General features: G+C 39.9%; 1 non-coding gene across 1 annotated transcript; it reads left to right on the forward strand.

The window, feature by feature from the left end:
* Positions 1–3,371: 3,371 nt before the first annotated feature.
* On the forward strand, positions 3,372–3,479 carry LOC145633320 (small nucleolar RNA R71). The gene has a single exon (XR_014112653.1). It is a non-coding gene; the product is annotated as a small nucleolar RNA R71 (small nucleolar RNA).
* Positions 3,480–8,572: the final 5,093 nt, after the last annotated feature.

Here is an 8,572-nt window from a genome sequence, read left to right on the forward strand (position 1 = left end):
CGAGGCTTTGCTTCTTTCTTGGTCATGAGATACCGCACCGCGATGTGATCCGTGTACACGATAACTTTTGAGCATATGAGATAGGACCGAAACTTATCGAATGCAAACACTACCGCCAACATCTCTTTCTCCGTTGTTGTGTAATTCCTTTGAGCCTCATCTAGATTCCGACTTGCGTAGTAGATGACACATGATTTTCCTTGTTTCTTTTGACCAAGAATGGCACCTACTGCAAAGTCACTAGCATCGCACATTAGCTCAAAAGGCAAGCTCCAATCCGGAGCTTGCACAACGGGAGAAGAAATGAGAGCTTCCTTGAGCTTACGAAACGCCTCAAGGCAAGCCTCATTAAAGTAAAAAACAACCTCTTTTTTGAGTAGTTCGGTCAAGGGTTTGGCGATTGAAGAAAAATCTTTGATAAACCTCCGGTAAAAACCGGCATGCCCAAGAAAAGCCCGTACCCCCGTGATGGAACTAGGAGGGGGAAACTTTTCAATCACCGAAACCTTGGCCAGATCTACTTCAATGCCATTTTTTGAAACCTTATGGCCGAGGACAATGCCCTCCTTAACCATAAAATGGCACTTTTCCCAATTTAAAACCAAACTCGTCTCTTGACACCTTTTCAAAACTTTTTCAAGGTTAAAAAGACAAGTGTCAAAAGATGAGCCACCAACACTAAAATCATCCATGAAAACCTCAATTTCTTTTTCAAGCATCTCAGAGAAAATGGAAGTCATGCATCTTTGGAAGGTAGAGGGAGCATTGCATAATCCGAATGGCATTCTTCAGTATGTAAATGTCCCATATGGACATGTGAAAGTAGTTTTCTTTTGATCACTTGGATGGATAGGGATTTGGAAAAATCCGGAATACCCATCCAAGAAACAAAAGAAAGCATGGTTAGAAAGCCTTTCAAGCATTTGGTCCATGACAGGGAGAGGAAAATGATCTTTCTTGGTGTTTTTGTTCAATCTCCTATAATTAATGCACATTCTCCACCCGGTCACCGTCCGGGTGGAGATTTCCTCTCCCTTTTCATCCTTGATTATGGTCATTCCACCCTTCTTTGGAACCACATGAACCGGGCTAACCCATTTGCTATCGGAGACAGCATAGATGATGCCTGCCTCACATAGTTTCAAGATTTCTTTCTTCACAACCTCTTCAAGGTGGGGGTTCAACCTTCTTTGAGGTTCAATGGAGGTGGAATGATCATCTTCAAGATGAATATGATGCATGCATAAAGAAGGGCTAATACCTTTAATATCATCAATGCTATACCCTATCACATCCCCATATTTCCTTAAAACATCAAGAAGTTTTTCCAAATTAAGACCATCTAGGGTAGCATTGACAATAATAGGGTACTTTCCCTCCTTATCAAGAAAGCATATTTCAAAGAAGGGGGAAGGGGTTTGAGTTCTACCTTGGGAGGAGGCTAAGAACTCTCCTCCAATTTCTCCTCCTCGGACTCAAGCTCGACCTCAACTTGTTGTTCAACTTCCTCTTTTGAGGATTCCTCCATTTCCATGACAAATTCTTTAGCCTCTTGAGAGTGGAACTCTTCTTTGCATGTAAGGGCTTCAATCATTGGATCTTGAGGCCTCATCACGACCCTCCCCAAACGATCTAGCTCTTCATTCACAACATCAACTCTATAGCATTTTTCAACCATGGGGGTCTTGAGCAACTTCGAAAATTCAAAGACAATTTTTTCATCGGCCACTTCACAAGTGATGGTGTTGTTCTTGCAATTGATGACCGCCCCCAAAGTTTTAAGAGCTTCACATCCCAAAATCAGAGGAGTGTTAACATCTTCCTCCATATCCATCACTACAAAGTCACAAGGCACGTAGATGTGTCCCACTTGAATTGGAACATCCTCAAGCTCTCCACAAGGTAATTTCACCGACCGATCGGCCAATTGAATTGTCTTCCTTGTAGGGATCATCTCAATATTGAGTTTTTGAGCAATGGATAGAGGGATTAAACTAACACTTGCTCCAAGATCGGCTAAGGCGCCTCTAGCTTCCATGTTCCCAATTTTGGCAAAGTGAAACTTCCCGGGTCTTTTTCCTTCTTGGGCATCTTATGTTGGACAAGATCACTCACTTGATGTGGAAGGGTGATAATCTCATCATTGTGCTTCCTCTTTTTGGTGAGAATATCTTTGAGGAACTTGGAATAAGATGGCATTTGTGTCACAACTTCAAGAAAAGGGAGGTTGATATGCAAATTCTTCATGACACTAAGAAATTTTGTGAATTTGTCATTCAACTTCCTCTCCACAAGCCGACCGGGAAAAGGAACCGGTCCATCAAGATTCCTAGCCTCACTAGGAATTGAAGTTGTATTCTCATTGTCTATCTTCTTCTTCTCCGAACCTCCTTCTATCTCATCACCTTTTTCTTTCACACTCCCTTGTTTTCATTCACACTCTCCTCTCCTCCCTTCTTTTCCTCACTATCCCTTTCATTTGGTCCTTCATAAGAAGTTCCCGACCTCAATGTGATCGCCTTGCATGTATCGGGTTTTGGATTGTGAGATGGGTTAGGTTGTGGTTGTCCGGGTAGAGTGGATGGTGAATTGAAAGGAGTTCTCTCGGCCAATTGAGCTAGTTGTGAATCAACCATCTTGTTGTGGGCTCTTATCTCTTGCATTTGTTGCCCAAAAGAATGCATTTGCGCATGCATGGCTTGGAGGAGTTGAGTTTGAGTTAGATCCGCTTGAGGTGCTTGTTCTTGATGGTTTCTGTGAGGTGCTTGGGTTTGATTGTTGTATTGGTTGTTCCTTGGATAGCTTCCTCTTGGGTTTTGGGGTTGAGATGTAGGTGGATTTTTATATTGAGGATTGGAGTTATAGGAAGGTTAAGCTTGTTGGTTCCATTGTTGAGGTTAAGGTACAAACCCGGGTGGTGGTTGTCTCCAAGCTACTCCACTGCCGCTTCCTCTAAATCCCTCTTGCCTTGTGTTGTATGCCGCTACATGTTCGGGGCTTAAACCTCCACAATAGGATGCATCATGGTTCGTTCCTCCACAATTTTGACAAGAGAAAGAGTTAACTTGAGAAGAGCTTGCTCCACCACTTGAACTTGCATTCACACTCGTGTTCAATTTGGAAAGCCCTTTTGTTAGTTGTTCAATTTGATGTTGTAATTGATCAACTTTCTCCAATTCGTAAATACCACCTCTCTTTGGAGCGTTTCTTCTTCGGCCCCCCCAAGAGTAATTCTTTGCTACCTCTTCTATTGTGGCTTCAACTTGATTTTGAGGGATCTCGATTAATTGACCACCCGCCCCCGCATCCAAATTGGCTCTTGACATGGGCTCCAATCCGTCGTACAAAAACCACATGAGCAACCCTTGATTGTACTCATGGTGGGGACATGCTTACACCAACTCTTTGAATCTCTCCCATGCTTCACCAAGACTTTCATCGGCCTCTTGCTCAAATGATGCAATTTTCCTTCTCATTTCGGCGGTCTTCTCTTTGGAGATAAAGCGCTTCAAGAACGCCTTTACAACCTCCCTCCATGTTGTGAGAGAGTTAGGATTTACTTGCTTTAGCCATTTCTTTGCTCGTCCAGTGAGAGATTGCCGGAAAAGGTGCATACGAATGTAGTCTTGACTCACTTCATTGTTTTGCATCATTGCGCACAATTCAAGGAATCAGTCCAAATGTTAAATAGGGTCCTCATTTGCACTTCCGGAAAATTGCTCCGATTGGACCATTCGAGTATATTGTGGATGGATTGAGAAGTTGGTTTCCGTGACGGGTAGCAAAATCCCTCCCGTGAGCTCATAATCCTCTAGATTTCTTAACTCACGAAACAAGACATCATTCTCTTGTCCCGCCATTGATTCGTGTGGTGAGCTTGAAGAGTAAGAATCACTCTCACTATCAACTATATCACCAGAACCTCTTCCCTCGTCTTGATAAAGCCTACGGACTTGTATCAAGGTTCGGTTGATTTCGTGGTCAATTTGATGTGAGGGTGCTCCTTGAGACCTCCTAAGCATTCACCAAAGCTAAGCAAACAATTAGCAATGACAAGGATGATAAAACAAAAAAAAAACAAAAAAAAAAAGAAATCAAAATGACTCTAACAAAAGCAATAATATTCGCTAAACAAGCCGCTTCCCCGGCAACGGCGCCAAAATTTGATCGAGGGTTGAAGTAGGTCGTTGGGACTACTAACCCTAACCAAATTAGAAATTTATAAAGCCTAAACCTACAATAAGCTAGTTAGTGGCAAGTAAAGGGTTGAACCACTAGGGAAGCACACTAATTCAACATCAAATATCACTAATGCAAGAGTGAAAAGGGGATTGTTTTGTTGGTTTTGTTGAGTAGAACACTAAAACTACAAGTAAGCAAGAAAATGATGATTAAAATCAATAGAAAATGACGCTAGGGATTTGGGGGTTTCAAACATGCATTAGAAAGAGGGGAACAATGATAGTTGTCATGATGAACATGCCAAAGAACACAAGATTCTACCTAAACAATTCATTCTCATGCAATAGTCTAGGCAAATCAATGAAAGAAGTCTATGCTAATTAGGATCATTCTCATGAATCCTATTAGACACAAGCAAATCAAGAGAATAAAGAATCACAATACATGAAACTCCATTTAAACAACTCATTCTCATGCAATTATTAAAATAGAGGTGATCTTAATCTAGTTCAAATCATTTTCATGCATTCAAACTAGGAGGCAATCAAATAAAGTGCAACAATAATCTCAAGCCATTAAAAATCATGTCTTTCATCAATTTAAGGCATTTAGTCAATCCAACTATCATCATTCATCCATCATTCAATACATATCTTCCACCCCCTTCCCCTAGATAAGAGTTTAGCCTAGAGAAGGGAGATTAAACATAATATCAAAACTAGAAATAAACACAAGAAACTCAAAACAAAACATGATTGAAATATATGAAATCAATAATAACTAGATAAACTAATAAGATAGACAAAAATAAGTAACAATAAAACAAATAAATAATATTAAAGGAAAGGAGAAGAGATTACTAAAGAAAGGATTGAAGAAAGATGAAAACTTGGATACTTGCTTGATTGATGGAAGATTAAAGCTTGAGCAAAGTTGAATACAATAAAGGAAGCTTGAATAACAATCTATTTTCTCTCTCTAGATTAGGCTAATGTTCTATGGAATTAGTACTAAGTGTCCTGCGCGCCCGCGCATTAGGTGTGTGCGCCCGCACACAAGTCGCGCATAAGGTTGCGCAAACTCTCTGGTTTGGCTCTGTTTCTGCAGTCTGGCTGTGCGGGTTCTGACAGGGCTACGCGCCCGCACAGCCTCACATGTGCGCCCGCACAGAAGCCGCACAGTACCCCGTTCACAACAGATAGATTGGCTTCTTGATATCCTCTTTCTTTCGGCACATAATACCTACAAAACCAAAGCATGGAAATCAAAATAAAAACAAAGCGAGAAGACTAAGAGAAGGGAAGATAAGGGAGAAAAGGAAAGAGGAAGCAAAACTAAGTAAAAATGCTTAGAAAAAGGGCAAAACAAGCGCAAATGAGGGGAGAATCCTTAGAGAAAAAGGATAAAAGAGTGGCATAAATGCCACTCATCATCTATGTTGGTTGAATATTAATGCACAAATAAAACTATTATTGGCGATCACTTGAATTATAATCAAATTAACCCTAAACAAGATTATTAATTATTTTATATAAGCGTGATTACAAGTACAAATTCTCTTTAAACATGCATAAAAGGTGTGATCAAGAAATAACAATAAATATCAAGCAACATAATAATAATCATCATAATAACAATCATATTAATAATAATAATAATCATGTTAAAGCACAACAATATCCTAGGCATGATACTAACAAGATTAAAAACAAACCCTAGCATGTCACTAAGCAATAAAAATCAAATCTTTAACCCTAACATGATACTAACAATCATGAATATTAGGAAGAACATAGGAAGCATCATACTTTTAATCATACTTGATATTAAATTTACCCTAGACATGATACTAGGAATCATAATAACAACCTAAACATAATTTCTATATCATAACATCAATAAAAACCATTAAAGTACTTACTTTGATGCCTCGTACCTCTAATAATAAAATACACACGTTAGTAACTTCAAGGAAAATAATAATCAAAACAATTAAACAAAATAATGGAAAGAGAGATTTGGGACCAAACCCTCAGAAATTAAACCTTTCACGCACGTCTAGGGCGAAGGCAACTTCAAATATGGCTAGGTGTTTCTAGATCTAATGAATGCGGAATTTTGTATTTAAAAGAAGCTAGTTTAGAAAAAGAAAGAGAGAGAATAATCAAGAGAATCTTAATGAGAGTTGGTGAATGATTATTAAAGAGAATGAGAGAGAATTGATGATTGTGAATTGGTTATCGAAAACGGAGTTTTTACGACGTTATTTATAGAGAAAATCAGCCAAAAAGATAAAATATCAAAACAGAGTCTGGCGCACATGAAACAAGGTTGGCGCCAACGCTGGCTATTGGCACCAGACGCTGACCCTTGCGCCAGGCGCCAAGGCTAGCGCCAGGCGCTACAGCTGGCGTTTGGCGCTGACCTTGAAATTCACGCGTTTTCCTAAAATCGGATAAAAATTGCCGTACAGGAGGATAAAATCGTATTTTCCTCAAAAATGCTCTTTGATTTTAATTAAAACTCTGAAAAGTCAACAAAAGTCAATTTATCAATGCTAAGTGAATTAAGAATGAAAAGAACCTTCTAGAAGAATCTAGAAGACTAAAACCATTCCTAATTGCATTAGGAATGATAAATCATATTAGGCCCTCCGCTAGATCATTGGGCCGCATATAAGGCTCAAACCTGGCCTAGTTCAGTAATTTGGCCATAACTTCCTCAATATTCATCGGAATTGGGCTTATAATATTAGCCCGTCTAAGCTATAGTCAAGCCCCATCCAACTAACTATTATTGGACCCATATCATACCATGGACCAACCAAACTGGATTGACTGTTTTTCTTAAAATAAGTTTTCAAAAACAGAGAGAAGAGAAAAGAATTAAAACTATCCGCAACACTAAACTTTCCACACTTTCACTTCATTCGATTATGATTCGACGTGAAAGGTACTCGTCACCGGGTTTGTTTTTGGGGAGACACAAATGGGTGTCTACAAAGATATCTTTGCTTGAAGCTATCCTCATTTGTTGCGATAATTTTCCAAGGAAATTACCGAAGATCTCCGCTTGTCGATCTTTAAGAGCTCGCTTGAACTTTGCTTCCGCTATGCCTGTACGTCGACGCTTTTGTTTCTTTTGAACCTGTACGTCGGTGCCTTTTGTTAATGAGCAAATGCTTAGGCGCTTTAAGCTATGTGAGACGATCTTTTTTCAGGTCGATTACTTTATGCAATCAAGCCGATTACCAAAAATCGTGTCAAATTGCTTAGACGGGCTAACTGGCATACCAAGGAACCCAAAATATATTGCAAAAAGGTAGAACAACCTCACTGAGTGGCTGAATGTCCTGGCGCCGCTGAAAAAACATCAGCGCCACACAACTGGCTTTAGCGCCAGACGCTGCAGTTGGTGCCAGGCGCCAATCCTATCTGTTGACGCCAAGGTCTAGCGCTTGGCGCCATAATAGGGTATTCCTTAAATACCCTTTTCTTCTTCATTTTCGCTGCTGCTCGTCGCGTTTTTGCTCGAAAATTTCCAAAAACTCATTTGCTTTGTTCTTGCTCGTTTCTCAACCCAATTCACTCAAATTTGTTGCAAATCAAAGATTATTTCATCCATTCTCCCGATCTATGTAAGTTTTATTCAAATTCACACCGGTTTTTATGAATTTTGCATGTGTTTATTTTCAAATTTCATGAAATTTCGAAACTTAGAATGCTTAATTCTCTTTTTTTGTCAAATTTTATGCCATGAAATTGCTTGATTATGTTTATATACTGCCTTGGGAGGAATTTGAGACTTGTTTGACTCACTTTGGTGAAGAAATGAACGAATTGCCATTGTTGAACCTCTTAAGGTCGGGAATACAATGTGGCTCGTTCATGATGTTTTTGCTAGCAATTCTTGTCCAATTTGTCACAATAATTACTATTGTATTGCAAGAAATTGTTTGATTGCTTGAAAAATGTCGTTATGCTCGATTTTAATTTGTGCTCTGTTTTAGTACTATGTACTCTGTTTTTTTTTGTTGCGAACATAGTATCATGCAGCTAGGAAAACCTTAGATACTATAGAACCTTTATTTATGATAATTCTGCATAATGTAGCATGGCTAGACAACGAGGTTCTGGTTCACGGTCCCGAGACGTTCGACGGGAGCATGAGCCCGTGGAGGACGATGCCGAGCCGTCCACTTCGCTTGGTCAACTCCCCGAGTGGGATGAGCGGACCTTGTTCTTTTCCCCCGTCCACCACATTTCTGAGAGGGTGAGACGGGGTATCACCGTTAGGAGGACGCGCTGTCATGGCTCCGACTGTGACGAATTGGGCGATCTGTATAAGATGTACATCGCCAGAGATGTCGAGACGAGACTCTTATGGGAGT

This window comes from Chenopodium album, chromosome 5 (genome assembly GCF_948465745.1).
Source record: "Chenopodium album chromosome 5, dcCheAlbu1.1, whole genome shotgun sequence".
NCBI classification, from domain to species: domain Eukaryota; kingdom Viridiplantae; phylum Streptophyta; class Magnoliopsida; order Caryophyllales; family Amaranthaceae; genus Chenopodium; species Chenopodium album.